Below are 17500 nucleotides of genomic sequence, written 5' to 3' on the forward strand. Positions count from 1 at the left end.
AACATCTCTTTCCCTTCAATAACCAGCCACAAAGTTCTGTCTTAAGCCGAAATCTTTTCTTTGCCGCATTTGTTGTCAACAGGGCTAAAATCCCAAGGCTTTTGACCCCAAATCCTCATCCTCCTCCTCTTCCTCCTCCTCCTCCTCCGTATTTCTCAAAAACACAAGGGGCTAATGCCGACCCATTTCTCCAGAGGACTTTGAACTCTGATCTTTCCTCTACAAAGTTTTCTCAAGTACGACATTCTTTCTGCACGTCTAATTCCAGTGTCTTACCTACTAACGTCTAAGTCTCCTGTCTTACTTACTAACTTCTAATTCTCCTGTCTTATTAACGTCTCATTCTTGTCTTACTTATTAATATCAAATTCTCCTCTCTTACTTACTAAGTCCAATGGCTCTCTGGTCTCATTGGGACCGAGTGCTCAAATCAAAATGAAAACCAATAATGCAAAACCAAGTCGTTTGTTGGAGCAAGATAACCTACCTTGTGACAAATCATAGTAGTATAAACCAATAACGCAAAAGCACGTGGCTCGTTGGAGCACGCCGACTTAACTCACGACAAATCAAAAACCGAACCAACGGGACAAAATCACATCTTGCACGAAACCACAGCTCTCTTTAGTTTCCATAAATCTCGATAACCACAATAATTAAGTTCAAGTAAAGTAACAAATAAAGTGATAACAAATAAAGTGAGTGATAGGAATAGGATCATATTTTTATGCGGCAATTGAACCGAAACTCAAACAATCAGCCCTCATTAAAAATTCAGGAGGTTTTAATATTCATGGAGCCGATTCGGGAAATCAAATAACACACGAGTATAACGCGGTGGTGGCCACCTACCAGCATGTCGGTTGTATTATTTTATTTGTCTTTTACGTTTTTGGCATCTACCAGGATGTCGGATGTATTACTTTATTTGTCTTTTACGTTTTTCGCATCTACCAGAAACACCGATGTATTATTTATCTTTTACGTTTTTGGAATCTACCAGAAACACCGATCTATTAATTGTCTTTTGCGTTTTTACAAGTTTTTCATTTATTCATTCATTCATTCATTTATTTCCATGTTTTTAAGGCTGCTGGAGAGACGACATCAGAAATATTTAAAAAGTTACCTGTGATTTGTTTTTGCTCTGCTTAATTACAGATAACAATACACTACACACACACGCATAGATACTACACACACACACATATATATATATATCTATAATATATATATATATATATATATATATATATATATATATATATATATATATACATATCAATAATTAACACTCAAGTGCGTGTAAAAACAGAAATTTCGGACTGACATCAGGATCGAACCGGGATCTTTCAATTGAAAGACCCGGTTTGATCCCGATGTGAGTCACAAGTATATAATAAATATAATAATAATAATAATAATAATAATAATAATAATAATAATAATGAAACGGAGATCGAAGCAAAGAATTGAGACGTTCTCTTGTTAATCACGACGACCAAGATCTGAGACTCAAATCGCTACTCGGTTTTAAACAAAAGCCCCTTCAGTAAGAGTAAATCAAGATGGAGGAAAGGAGGGGGGGAATGTTTAGGCAGGGGGTACGGGTGGGGAATGGGGTGAAGGAGGAGGGGTGGGGGGGACTGTGAGTGACGTTTAGTCTAAAACCCAGATTATCCTTAACAGCGTGATGGAACTAATGTACGGGCGAAAGATTGCAGAATTGTTCTCCTCTTACAGGTATCTGTTTTTTGGGTTCCCAGCCCGAGAGAGAGAAGAGAGAGAGAGAGTCTCTCGAGCATCCATTTATATCCACAGTTTCATTTCTTCCTAGTCTTCAAGTGTAATTAAGTCTCTCTCTCTCTCTCCCTTTCTCTCTCTCTCTCTCTCTCTCTGTGCAGACGACGAGACGTTTAGTTGTATGAATTCCAACTGCATTCCCTATTGCTACCAATGTTTTGTGTGTTTGGTCTATCTAATTATAGGTAGATCCACAAATAAATACATAAATATATACATAAAACAAACACTAAGCATATATATATATATATATATATATATATATATATATATATATATAATATATATATATATAATATATATAGTTTACATTTAGCAGATATAAAAATATCTGCACAAATGCAATAATAAATTTATTACAAAGTCCACAAAACTAAAAGACAGCAGAGATGAAAACAAGAAGGCCAGAGTGTCCTTTACCTTAAAAAAGAAGAAGAAGAAGAAGAAGAAGAAGAAGAAGAAGAAAGGAGAAAATCATTTGTAGAACACACTACCAAGAGACCTTCATCTACAGGCATCGCGGGAAGGAATTAACAACTTGGAAAATTACTTCCAAAATCTTAGCGCAACTTGCGACCGTTAACTCCCAAGTTCTACGTGGACGAAAATCTTCACTGATGTCTCCCTCTTCTAAGGCTCTCTCTCTCTCTCTCTCTCTCTCTCTCTCTCTCTCCTAAGGATTAGGTTCTCTCTGTCTCTCTCTTCTCAGGCTTAGGTTCTCTGTCTCTTTCTCTCTCTTCTAAGGCTTAGGTTCTCTCTGTCTCTCTCTCTCTCTCTTTAAGGCTTAGGTTCTCTCTGTCTCTCTCTCTCTCTCTCTTCTCTAAGGCTTAGGTTCTCTCTGTCTCTCTCTATCTTCTAAGGCTTAGGCTCTCTCTCTCTCTCTCTCTCTCTCTCTCTCTCTCTCTCGCTCTTCTAAGGCTTAGGTTCTCTCTCTATCTCTCTCTCTCTCTCTCTCTCTCTCTCTCTCGCTCTTCTAAGGCTTAGGCTCTCTCTCTCTCTCTCTCTCTCTCTCTCTCTCTCTCTCTCTCTCTCATACAAAAACGTAAACCAAAATAAACTCGAGTATTCGACATAACAGCCATGCAGCATCAAGTTTTTCTCCCTGGGGACAAATCATCTTTTAGGGATTACAAAATCTAGGATTAGAAAATCTAGTTTCACAAAATCTAGGATTAGAAAATCTAGTTTCACAAAATCTAGGATTAGAAAATCTAGTTTCACAAAATCTAGGATTAGAAAATCTAGTTTCATAAAATCTAGGATTAGAAAATCTAGTTTCTCAAAATCTAGGATTAGAAAATGTTGTTTCACAAAATCTAAAATTAGAAAATCTTGTTACACAAAATCTAGGATAGAAAATCTTCTTACAGAAAATCTAGGATTAGAAAATCTAGTTTAACAAAATCTAGGATTAGAAAATGTTGTTTCATAAAATCTAGGATTAGAAAATCTAGTTTCACAAAATCTAGGATTATAAATCTAATGAGGGATTATAAACAAATTATGCTAAAAGAAGAGTAATAAAAATTGTAAATTCATCATCTCATTTAAAGAAAAAATATGCAAAAGTACAAAGAAATCACTTACTAAATGATATTTAATCAACTAATAATCAAAGCATAATTGGTCCGTGGGTTGTCAAATACGATAGGTAATACCCATGATATCTGACATAAAGAGACAAACTGACATTATCAGAAAATAAAAGAAAAAAATAATTCCATTGGTATCTTCTACTGATGAACACTGTTTTTGGACACTGATAAGAGATAGGGTAAATTAAAACTACTGCTCTAAAAGTTACAACTATTAGGGCAAGATTTTTGGCGTAGAGAGAGAGAGAGAAGAGAGCTTCTTGGTGCCCTTTTGTTCAGTCGTAAAATTATTGAATTAATCTGCTTCCCTTTGTTATTAGAGAGAGAGAGAGAGAGAGAGCCTCACTGGCAGATCTTTTATCCGAAGGGAAATCAGCAAAACAAGGTAACGAGATTTCATTTCTTGAAGAAGTTACAATGGTAAACTATGGTACTGAGGGTAAACCGCCCCCCCCCCCCCTCTCTCTCTCTCTCTCTCTCTCTCTCTCTCTCTCTCTCTCTCTCTCTCTCTCATACAAACACAAATGAAAGCAAATAATCCAGATTGATGTCCTACTTCAATCATCATACAACTGAACAAAGGGACACCAAGGAACTTACATTCTCTCTCTCTCTCTCTCTCTCTCTCTCTCTCTCTCTCTCTCTCTCTCTCTGGTCGAAACGATAACCAAATTTTCTGATGAGTATGCCTCATACTTAGTACATTAATTAGTAATGCAAAGAAAAATAATCACCAATTCGGAGGATAATCCATTGTACACATAATAACAGCAATTTTCTACGGTGGCTGTTAACAAAGATATTTCTGTCAGTAATAAATCATTACACAGATAATAACTACGTTAAAAATCTTTATTCTTCTAACATTATAGTTGATATTACCTCCTTCTGCTATTATTGTAGCAGTTTACTATCAAAAAGGGACTGATTTCTCGTTCCTTATGAAAGAATTAAACAAATATATAATCAAATCTCCTGAATATTTACAACTGTAGGTCTAAGTCAGCCATGTCCCTTTCCTAAAGAACATCGCCAACAATACCCACCATCTCCACCAATGATGACGACGACCAATTCGGGTCTCCATTGAAGACCCCTCGAGGGAATTAACAGCCTGGAACCCCGTTCTAAGATGATGTAATGTAAAGTGAATCACGATTCCTCTTCGGCTGAAGATTAGCTTGAGAACGCAGCTTGAGAACCCAGGGTGAGAACCCAGCGTGAGAACGCAGCTTGCGAGAGCTACGTGAGAACGTAGCTTGAGAACTCAGCTTGAGAACACAGCTTGAGAATTCGTCTTAAGAACGCAGCATAAGGCAGCTTGAGAACTCAACTCAACTTCAAAACTCAGCTTGAGCACTCAAATTGCGAACGTAGCGTGAGAACTCAGCTTGAAAATGCATTGTGAGAACTCACCTTCAGAAATCAGCTTGAGAACTCAAACAATCACATAAGCAAAGTTGCCCTCAGACAGCCTGGCTAGCAGAACTCAACCAGTCATAAGAACTCGCAAGAAAAAACAAAAACTCGGAGGATTACTTCTACAAAAGAAATAAAGTAACATATAAACGACCAAAAGTGCCAAAGTTTCCGAGGCTACAACAATGCCTGCTACTTGAGACCGTTAGGCCTATATCCACCAACACCTCATTTCCTAGTTTCCACGCGTTCCGTCAACTCATTTCTCTCATCACTTTTTTTTTATTTTTTCCTTTTTCTTTCTCCAACGAGTATACTAGCGGCGGTTCCTTGGTATTTATGCTTCCGTTCCGAGTCATTGTTACTCGTGTTTTCTGTGTGTGTGTGTGTGTGTGTGTGTGTGTGTGTGTGTGTGTGTGCTTACAGATGCAATGCCTTACTACCCTAGGGCTTTTCTCGCATTTTAATAGATTTTTATATATTAATTAATTTATTAAATAATTTCTTCTTTTTAACAAGTGAGATCTCTTCTTTCTGTATTTCCCTTCACCTTCTCTTGCTACATAATAAGCACCTTGATCATTTTTGGATGCTTGAATTTCAACTCAGTGGCCCCTTTGGTGGGCTTGTTCCATATGAATAGGGCTCATAATCTAAATAATTAATAATAATAATAATGAAACCCCATTGTAAACCCTCTTAGGGGTCCCCACTATAACCCTGCGCAGTTTCATGCCCATCAGACCGACCGTTTGGCCGTGATTGAATGACAGATGGACGGATAGACATAACGCCTATTATAGTAAGATTATTATTATTATTATTATTAGTAGTAGTAGTAGTAGTAGTAGTAGTAGTAGTAGTAGTAGTAAGGCCATTTTTAGCGACCTTCCGAAACTAGCAAACTGGAAAAAAAAAGCATATTCCTACACAGACCTATCGAACCCATCGCTCCCCATAACAGACTTCAACGACCACATAGCAGACAAATGACGGCGAATAAGCGTCGAACCTAAAAGCAATTCGAAATATCTATCCCTGGGACGATTTTCACGCTCGCCAATACCCGCCGAATATGATGCTATTTTCAAAATTTTTGAATTCAAATTGCTTGAATTCGGTTAGTTGCATTTATGACAGGAATAAAAATTGGTGGTAAAAATATAGCAATGAAGTCCTGTTCTACATTCAGAATAAGAATGCAGAGGTTATAAATACATGTATATATATATATATATATATATATAGATATATATATATATATATATATATATATATATATATATATGTGTGTGTGCGTGTGTGTGTGCAAATGACACTGGATACGTGTTGCATAGAATATATACATACATATTATATATATATATATATATATATATATATATATAGATAAATCATATACATATATATATATACGTATATATATAAATATATATATATATATATGATATATATATACATACATACACATACACACACACGTTATGCATAAATGGATATCAAATCCTACCATCACACGTAATCCTACTGTAGTCATTAATCCGATACCAGATCTGAGAGTTCCACAGTGGAACTATCCGGCCTTACAGTTATATAACAAAATCTAAAATCACTTGTTTAAACTCGATTGCTTCATAATTGAAAAGAGTTGTAGATAAATTTTGGATTTTTTATCTTCAATCAAGATACTTTCTCAAAATACACAAAAACAATGAGAATGAATAATCCTATCTATTTGTAAGCTACTAACCAGACGCGTTTGTTTATAATAATGAAATGGAACATGAAATTTAGGCCAGAGGCCAAGCGCTGGGATGTATGAGGTTATTCAGCGCCGAAAGTGAAATTTAGAGTAAAAAGGTCTTAAGAGGTTTAACAGGAGGAAAAAACCTCACGGTTGCACAATGAAACAATTATTAGGAAAGGCTGAGAAGTAAGATGGAACAGATAGGATATGAACGGAGGTTCTGTAAAATGAAAGAAAGTAATGGCTACAGTGCACAATTTTAAATACTCTACATGTAGATACGAGAATTGTTTCAAACGCTATGGTTCGGGAAGACCAATCCAGCGCCCGTAACTTGTCCAGGCCCGAAAAAAAAAATCATCGAACGAAAAACGATTAGGTTAGCGTAGAATGAATCGTCAAACTTGCCTTTTGAGGCTTGCAAGTATGGAAAAACAGAGGCAGGGAGAGAGATTCATAACTAGTCAATAGACTCCTCTCTCTCTCTCTCTCTCTCTCTCTCTCTCTCTCTCTCTCTCTCAATGACTGAAACATAAACGCAAAATACAAAAAAAACTGCCTGACGCAGTTTACGCACCGCCGGACCCAAGCTGAGCTATCCACCCCCCTCTCCAAGGTCCCCGAGATAATATGCAAAAGCCCCAAAAAACAGAAGGCCCAGGAGGCTCCCGTAACGCTCAGATAATGACACCGACCTGCTACTGCTGCGGGAGGTAGGTACCACCGACACGTCGGCCCGAATCATAAACACGACCATAACAGTCGGGATACGTCCCGTCAGACGAGGCCCAACAGACATCTATCTCGCCTGCAGCTGGTTTGCCAGAAGTAAATCTCCGGTGATAGACTTCATAGTCTTTATAGGCGCTATTCATCGCTCTTGTCTTATCCACAGGACGGTCGGGGGGGTCTCTCTCTCTCTCTCTCTCTCTCTCTCTCTCTCTCTCTCTGTATATACATACACACATATATCGGCCGGGCCTAAGAATAACCTTATTTATCTTCATTTTGATCTAAGCTTAGTCGTGACAAGCGTTTCCAAAATGTGAAGTTGTTACGCTTGATACCCCTGGTGACAACCCTCACGGCACAATCTGCCCGTGCCCCCTCAACCCACGCAAAAGGATCCAGCACCTCAGAGATTTCTTCTTCTTCTTCTTCTTCTTCGTTATAAAACTCGTGCGAACCTGCTGCTGCTGCTGACTCTTAATCTCTCCTGATCTCACCTGAAGTTATATGAAAGCTCCAAGACACTCTCGGTTGGGTCAGACGACGAAACATTAATCTGGAGGAGGAGGAGGAGGAGGAGGAGGGGGAGGAGGAGAGAGACAAATACACACACGCACACACAAGACGGAGCTACCTTCCACCCACTTCTATTTTCTATTTTTCACATTTCGCTAAAACCTTCCTCGGCGCCAGCCTTATCTGTCGTTTAAAAAATAGCAAAAAATAAAAAAATAAACCACTCCAGATGCTCTCTCTCTCTCTCGTTCATTAGCTTCTGAAGTAACAGAAAAAGTTTGGAAAAATAGGAGAGAAGGACCAGGCTATTGGAATTTTAAGGTTATTTTACAGCGAGGCGAAATAGATCCTTTACTACTTATTCACGGATCTCTGTAGGACTCTCTCTCTCTCTCTCTCCTCTCTCTCTCTCTCTCTCTCTCTCTCTCTCTCAACTCCTTCAGATCTCCCAAAAATAGACTCGAAGGATTCTGAAATTCGAAGCCAGGACGTTTTATTAGATTTTGGAGGAGCAATAAGAATTAGAGATGGGAAGTACTGGCGAGATGATATGGCGCTGTTAAGATCTTGGCTCCTGAATCTTTCCCCTTGTTATGTTGGTGTCATCTTTCACTCTTCTATATCATCAAGAATAAGGCCGGTTAAATCTCTCTCAAAGGAAGAAGAAGAAGAGAAGAACAAGGAGAAGAAGATTGCGTCAGAACGCTACATAGGGGAAGAGAATCTCTCTCTCTCTCTCTCTCTCTCTCTCTCTCTCTCTCTCTCTCTCTCTCTCAGATGTAGAACACTGCTTACAGAACAATACTCAGGGATCGAGAATCTCTCTCTCTCTCTCTCTCTCTCTCTCTCTCTGAAGTACTGAAGTAGAACACAGCTTACAGAACAATACTGAGGGATCAAGAATCAATATCTCTCTCTCTCTCTGAAGTGGAACATTGACACAGAACACTACAGAGGGCCCGAGAATCTCTCTCTCTCTCTCTCTCTCTCTCTCTCTCTGAAGTAGAACATTGACACAGAACACTACAGAGGGCCCGAGAATCTCTCTCTCTCTCTCTCTCTCTCTCTCTCTCTCTGAAGTAGAACATGGACACAGAACACCACAGAGGGCACGAGAATCTCCCTCTCTCTCTCTCTCTCTCTCTCTCTCTCTCTCTCTCTCTCTCTGAAGTAGAACACTGACACAGAACACTACAGAGGGCCCGAGAATCTCTCTCTCTCTCTCTCTCTCTCTCTCTCTCTCTCTCTCTCTCTCAGAGAGCACCAGAGAAAAAAGAGAACTGGGTCGGTATCGCTATGTTTATTTCGAATAAAAAAAAGTGGGAAAACAAAGCTTACTTTGAAAGTAACCGAAAAATAATAATAACGTATCAGTAATAGAAAAATCCTCTCTCTCTCTCTCTCTCTCTCTCTCTCTCTAAATTGACTTTGAGTCCATAGTCTGCACTCTGTGTGAATACGAGCACTTTTCACAAAACACGTCCCGAAATAAGGCGCGGAGGAATTTTCTGTTACGACCTCCGTTTGATCTGCTTTTGTTTTTAACTCGGTGATGACGCCATTGGTCCAAATGTCAAATGTGGATGACGTTCGCTAAAGGCACCGGACGCTCAATAAAAATGTTATTTGTCTACGTCCTTTCTTCGCTGTGTGTTTATACATTCTCTCTCTCTCTCTCTCTCTCTCTCTCTCTCTCTCTCTCTCTCTGGTACAGTTTGACGTCAAAGGTTGGCATTTTACATTTAATTAAACCTACTTTAGCAAGGCACGGAGGCCCTTGGTATAAGAACAACTCAGGTTGCGACGACAGAAATGTCCAATATTCAAACAACAGAAAGTTGTGCAGCAACTGAAGGACTCGGTAAGTAGATATAAAGAATCATAAAAATATCCTCATTTTAGAAACCAGAATGCGAGTTGGCATCAGTCATTTCAATTACTGTTCTTCAATAAAAGCAAGAAATTCAGCCAAGTTGATCTACGCTGAGGTATTGAAATCAGAACAAGCAACAAAGCTCACCATCGTAGATCGGTAGCGCCGTCAGTGTACATCACGAGGTGCACTGTAGGCCTGTTCAACCTCTCTTAACTGTTATTTCCTTCCTGTGGGAAGAAGGCGCCTTCACCAAGAGAATGATGAACACCTGGAGCGAAGGTCTAGAACCGCAGGGCGCCAAGACAGAGAGACAGAAGCACCTCTGGGTGCGTGTGAGCAAAAGGTCACCAAGTCGCTGAGCTGACACTAAGTTTAAAATCATCTCGACTGAAATGGAACATAAGCAAACACAGGCAGAAATTAACTTTCGACTACAGAGCGAATATCTATTCAGATATGCTTTCAAAATCAAACAAAGCGTGGTCAGACCTCCAGCTTACTCGGACACGCGTGTTTAAAATCTCTAGTCAAAAATAAGAAAGTCGTTGTTCCAACCTAGCGAAAAAAAAAAAATCAAAGCTAACTATTTTGCAAACGATATACGTAATTTCTCTCTACAAATTTAACCATGCCACATTATCTATTTTTTTTTACATTTTCTTTGTAACAAATAAATCATAAATATCTTATCCTAAAATTCCTGTATCTTCAAATCGACACAAAACTCCTTTTTCAGGCCTTTTTAGGCTTTCGTACCTCTCCCAACAGCAGCAACAACAACAACAAATTCGTTTGTAGGCTTATTCCTCGAGTAAGTGAAAATAATATATGAGAAAAAACAAATTAGAGAATGGGTGTAAATGAGGTGCTAAGAAGATGGAATAATGTGGGGTGGTGCATCAACATATACATAATAATGAGAGTATGAAAACCAGAGATTAACTTTACGGATGACCCTAGAAATGAGGAAAGGAGCAGATGTCATTCCGTCAACAAGAATAGATATAAGGATAACAATAATTTTTAAAAAATAAAAAAAATTTATTTTTAAATTAAAAAAAAAAAAAAACCAGCACTATCACAAAACAGGTTTTTGCCAGGAACGAGCCAGCCATAAACAAGGAGTTTGATTAACAGTAGTAACTTAAACATGATGCTTGATGAACAACGGGAAATATTTTTTTTTTCTGAAGTCCTTTCAAGTGAATGGAATGGAATATAAAATTGAATCCATATGCCAAGCGCTGGGACCCAAGAGATCAGCGCCGAAACGGACACTGAGAGTAAAAAGGCTTTGAAAAGGCAAATAAACGTCCAAAAGCAAGTTCCACTATAAGAAACAATTGTTAGGCGGGGGATGGGAAAGGGAAGTAAAGAATGGAAGAAGGAATGCCACTGGAGGTCTAGTAAAAGGAATAACAGGGGTTGCAGCTACAAGTCGAAGGGAGGCCTCAAAGAACCTTAAGTACTGCCTACAGTGCACCGAATGGGGTGCACTGACGGCGTTATACCCACCTGCTGGGGGAAATTTGAACCTCTGAACTTTCTTTCAATATCCCCGTTGAAAAAACACCCCCTGACCTTTGTTTTCTCTTAATATAATTACTTCCCCTTCCCCGAGAGAGAGAGAGAGAGAGAGAGAGAGAGAGAGAGAGAGAAGGAGGAGAGAGAGATAGACATTTCCGGGGGGGGGGGGGGGACGATGGCAAGAACAGCTCCGGTTTTCTTCGCCTTTAGGATGAAGTACAATTTCTTCATTTTACTGTTATCAGAGAAATTAATTTATCAGCAGAACAGTTGGGGCAAAGGAAGGAAGTACCGAAGACGGCCCCACCAAGGAAGACTCCGGTGGTGTGGTCAAGTCCATTGCCGGGGAGGGAGGAAGGACATGGTTTTACAACAAAAGGGTTACAGGAACAGGAAATCTAGAATTTAGGACAAAGGCCCAAGCCGCTGGGACTAAGAGGTCATGCAGCGGCCGAGAGAGAAACTTACGACCCTCAGGCCGGTGACTCCTGAAAAGATAGTACAGGTCGTGTAGGAGAGAGAGAAGAAGAGAGAGAGAGGAAGGAATCCTCGTTCCCTCTGCAACGTTCTTTTTAACGATGTTACCACCCCTGACAGAGAGAGAGGAGAGAGAAGAGAGAGAGAGAGAGAAGAGAGGAGAAGGCGATTCCCATAAAATTGAAAATTTAAACGGCAATAGAAGGGTGAAAAGAACGAATATGTCACACCTGTTCAATGCTTTAATATATAACATATTAGTAATTAAATATATATTATAAAGTATTATAGATATATATATCTATATATTATATATATAGACTATATATATTTAAATAACTATATAATATATATATATAATATAATAATATAATATATAATATATTTATATTATTCAAAGCATTGCAAACCCAGGGGTTGTGACATATTCGGTCTTTTTCACCTCTATTTGCCGTTTAATTTCAATTTTGAATCTCGCTCTCTCTCTCTCTCTCTCTCCTCCTCTCACTCTCTTGCTCTCTCTCTCTCTCTCTGTCAGGGTGGTAACAAAATCGTAAAACGAACGTTGCAGAGGGAAACGAGAGTTCCTCTCTCTTCTCTCTCTCTCTCTCTCTCACTCTACAACTACACCGACCGTACTATTCTTTTCAAGAAGTCCCGCCTGAGTGGTCGTAAGTTTCTCTCTCGGCGCTGAATGACCTCTTAGTGGTCCAGCCCCGCTTGGCTTTGTCCAAAAATTTCTTATATTCTGTTTCGAACTAGCCGGGAGCCCTCTGACAGGTGAATGGAAAGGCTTTGAGGTAATGAGGAATTTTTCACCATTTTTTAAAAATAAAGTAGGCCACGCACGTTCAGCACACATATGGATTTTTTATTATTATTTTCTTTATTTCTATTCGCTGTTTAAAGTCGTTTGGCTGCTATGCATATCGATCTTGAATTTCAAATCCTTAGTCTCTTTTCCGTAAGAAATAACTTAACAAGGAGACCATTTCCGTTTTAGATTAATAGTGGATTCAATTTTGGTTAACTGTTGACCGTAATGACGTTAAGCATCTGATTGTTCGGTAGGAACTATATTTTTTTTTTAAGTCCTGGCTGAGTTGGATAAGGGACGATTTTGTCATTCATGTAGATGTTTGATGGTTTTCCATCTTTTGAGTTTTGTTGTAAAACGACCAGGGGACTAGTTCTCCTGGGGCTTTTCCACTAATTTTATATATAATTTTATATATATATATATATAATATATATATAATAATATTATTATATAATATTAATAGATATTATATATATATAAAAAATTAGTGGAGGAAGCCCCAGGAGAAACTAGTCCCCTGGTCGTTTTTACAAAACAGAAACTCAAAAGATGGCAAAACCATCAACAAATCTTACAACGAATGACAAAATCGTCCCTCATCCAACTCAGCAGACTAAAAAAAAAAATAGTCTACGAACAATCAGATCTTACGTCATTACGGTCAACAGTTGAATCACTATTATCTAAAACGGAAATGTCTCCTTGTTAAGTTATTCTTACGAAAAGAGACAAGATTTGAATTCAGATCGATATGCAGCAGCCAACGACTTAAACAGCGATAGAAATAAAGAAATATATAAATAAATCCATATGTGTGTGCGTGTCCTATTTATTTTAAAAAATATGAAAATTCCTCATTACCTCAAGCCTTCCATTCACCTGTCAGAGGCTCCCGGCTGTGAACCAACATATACATACCTGTCGGAGAAACAAATGGTCATGTTAGTAAAATAATAAAAGTATTTCCCTGAAAAAAAATATGAAAAATTATTTACATGAGATATACCATAAATGGAACCAGACTAATTTCAGAATTGGGCTCTATACAGAATGTTTGTTAAGCAATTAAACGCATATACAGTATAGAACTGTATATTTTCACTGTTACAATTCCTTTGGCAATTAGAAAGTTACCCTGTTCTCGTGTCTTTCTTTTCTTTCTCTCTTCCGTTAATTAGAGACATTAGTTACCCGGAAACTTTTGGCAGGCTTCCTTTGTCAAAGTAATCTAACTACTTCACCATTATCTAGTCTAACTATTTAGATCTGCATCCAATATTTTATCAACCACGATGAAAGTATTCCTGAAGTATTTTCCAAACCACGAGTTTCCTAACAGCAATAGCGGACTGTACTACATTAACCCACGGTTAAGGCATTCCTACCAGCACTACAGAACTAATTAAAACCCAAGAATGGAGATATAACAAATACAGGGGCAGCGGTGAACTCAAAACATCCACCTAAAATATCAAGCCAATCCCATCCACCAGAGACCTACTCCGAGGTGCTATAGTAGATTCACATCAGCCGTGCATATGATGTCTAGGCCAGTCCCTTACGACGCTCCTGATTGGCTGTTGATAAGCCAATCAATCAGGAGCGTCGTAAGGGACCTAGACGTCAAATGCACGGTTGATGTGAATCTACTATAGCAACTCGGTGTTTAGTACTAGCACCTCGGAGTAGGTGACGCGTAGATATCAAGTCGAAGCAGCACCAACCAAAGCAACGGTCGTACCGTCTACCGTCAACACCGCGGTAGAAACAGGGCTGCCAACGTTTTGATCTTGAAGCGGCAACTCTTTGGTCTTGCTAACCTACATTTAACAAAGAGAGCTTGGCATCAGTTTGCATTTTATCTCGTTAAATCAATATGCATGAGCGTGCCAAAGAGGTAGGGATGAAACGGTATGATTTCGCATCGCCCATCACTCATCATGGAAGCTTGCTTTGAGTAATTGCCATTTCATTCTGTTCTGATGTGGAGTGAACATTCTGCCTTTTCATTCTGTTCTGATGTGGAGTGAACATTCTGCCATTTCCTTCTGTTCTGATATGGATTGAAGATTATGCCTTTTCATTCTGTTCTGATGTAGAGTGAACATTCTGCCGTTTCATTCTGTTCAGATGTGGAGTGAACATTCTGCTATTTCATTCTGTTCTGATATTGAATGAAAAGATTCTGCCTTTTTCATTCTGTTCTGATGTGGACGTGACTTCTGCTATTTCATTCTGTTCTGATATGGATTGAAGATTCTGCCTTTTCATTCTGTTCTGATGTGGAGTGAACATTCTGCCTTTTCATTCTGTTCTGATGTGGAGTGAACATTCTGCCTTTTCATTCTGTTCTGATATGGATTGAAGATTCTGCCTTTTCATTTTCTTCTGTGGGGTGTTCTGCATTCTGTTCTAGGGAGCATTCTGAACATTCTGTTCCTGATATGGATTTTGATTTATGCCTTTCATTCTGTTCTGAGTGAGATGTGGAGTGAACATTCTGCTATTTCATTCGTTCTGATATGGTTGATTCTGCCTTTTCATTCTGTTGTGGAGTGATTCTGCCTTTTCATTCTGTTCTGGTGCTCTATTTCATTCTGTTCTGAATGGATTAACATTCTGCTTTTCATTCTGTTCTGATATGGATTGAAGATTCTGCCTTTTCATTCTGTTCTGATGTGGAGTGAACATTCTGCCATTTCATTCTGTTCTGATATGGATTGAAGATTCTGCCTTTTCATTCTGTTCTGATGTGGAGTGAACATTCTGCCTTTTCATTCTGTTCTGATATGGATTGAATTAGATTATGCTTTTCATTGGCTGTTTTTCTGATGGATTTGAAGTGAACGTTCTGCTATTTCATTCTGTTCTGATATGGATTGAAGATTCTGCCTTTTCATTCTGTTCTGATGTGGAGTGAACATTCTGCTATTTCATTCTGTTCTGATATGGATTGAAGATTATGCCTTTTCATTCTGTTCTGATGTAGAGTGAACATTCTGCCATTTCATTCTGTTCAGATGTGGAGTGAACATTCTGCTATTTCATTCTGTTCTGATATGGATTGAAGATTCTGCCTTTTCATTCTGTTCTGGTGTGGAGTGAACATTCTGCCTTTTCATTCTGTTCAGATGTGGAGTGAACATTCTGCTATTTCATTCTGTTCTGATATTGGATTGTAAGCTTTTCATTTCTGTTCGATGTGGATGACTTCTTTTGCATTTTCTTCTGTTCTGAATGTAGATGAACATTCTGCCATTTCATTCTGTTCAGATGTGAGTGAACATTCTGCTATTTCAATTCCTGTTCTGATATGGATTGAAAAGATTCTGACCTTTTCATTTCTGTTCAGATTTGGGAGTGAACCTTCTGCTATTTCATTCTGTTCTGGATTATGGGATTGATGGATTATGCCTTTTCATTCTGTTCTATTGTTGAGAGTGAACATTCTGCCCATTCATTCGTTCAGATTGTGGAGTGACATTTCTGCATTTTCATTCTGTTCCGATATGGATGAAGAATTCTGCCTTCATTCTTTCTGATTAGGATGAACATTTCGCCTTTTCATTCTGTTCTGATGTGGAGTGAACATTCTGTCTTTTCATTCTGTTCTGGTGTGGAGTGAACATTCTGCCTTTTCATCCAGTTCTGGTGTTGATTACAAATCATTCCATTTCATTCTACTCTCTTGTGTAGTGGAAATTCTGCCAAGTCATTCTGTTATCTTTCTGTTCTGATGAGGCGTAATGAAAATTCTGCCATTTCAGTATGGATGAGAAGTGAAAAACAAAAATCTGCCATTTCATTCTGTCTTGATGTGAACATTCTGCCATTTCACTCTACTCTGATATGAAATGAAAATTCTGCCCTTTATGGAATATACGTTCTGTCATGCTAGCTATATATATATATATATATATATATATATATATATATATATATATATATATATATATATAATATATATATATATATATATATATATATATATATATATATATATAGATACTATACAGAAACATTCCATCCTCAAAGAAAAATCACTTTTATTTTCAGGACCCAAAGAAGGCCATCTTGAAGTCGGATAATCGCAAAGCACGGGATAAGTAAACACTATCAGATCAGTATAGACAAAATAAAAAGGAGAAAAAGCGAAAAACTGAAATGATCCCCTACAACTCCTCGGTACTACATGAGTAACATCGTACAAAAACAGCAGAAATGGTCACATGCTACCGAAAGCAAGACTCTTGATGCACCACTAGCAGACCCAACCCAGGTAACACCTAAAACCCTGAAGATTTTATTTGATTTTCACAGATTTTTGGCATTATGACAAGCACTGGGGCAACTAAGGCCATTCAGCGCTGAAACTGAAATTGACAGTAAAAGGTTTGAAAGGCGTAACAGGACGAAAACCTCAAAGTTGCACTATGAAACATTTGTTAGGAGAGGGTGGACAGTAAGATGGAAGAAAGAGAATATGAACGGAGGTACATTAAAAGGAATGAAAGTAGTTGCAGGTAGGGGCCGAAGGGACGCTGCAAAGAACCTACATTACACCGAATGAGGTAAAATCCTGAAGAGATAACCAAGCTAACAGCTAACAAGCAGGCATAGCTCACAATATAGTTATTAGTTACAGTCGTAGTTAGTAACTAGAAATTCTTAGCTGATTGCACAAGACCCAACTACGCGGAGTCCTAGCTATGAAGTGACAACGAGGGGACTTGGCTAATGTTTGAAAACAAAGTCAAGCAAGCAGCTAACAAGCAGACCCATTTGAAGAATAATAAAACGCCGTACGATAGCAAGAAAGTTCTGATCAACGATCGCGGCGATGTCAAATTGAACCTCAGAGCAGAAGAGATGCACAAATAGCAAGAGCTCCGCCAACCCTGAAAGCATGATACAAAAAATATACTAGACTCTGCTTTTGCAGGAACTTCTAATAATCCCAACTCCTTCCTTTTCATGCACACAAACGAGAC

General features: G+C 38.4%; 1 protein-coding gene across 3 annotated transcripts in view; it reads right to left on the minus strand.

Moving 5' to 3' along the window:
* The window catches only part of LOC135217290 (acetylcholine receptor subunit alpha-like), a 770770-nt gene that overhangs the window by 699448 nt on the left and 53822 nt on the right, over positions 1 to 17500 (minus strand). The window lies entirely within an intron of this gene.

Source organism: Macrobrachium nipponense, chromosome 7 (genome assembly GCF_015104395.2).
Source record: "Macrobrachium nipponense isolate FS-2020 chromosome 7, ASM1510439v2, whole genome shotgun sequence".
In the NCBI taxonomy this organism is placed as follows: Eukaryota; Metazoa; Arthropoda; class Malacostraca; order Decapoda; family Palaemonidae; genus Macrobrachium; species Macrobrachium nipponense.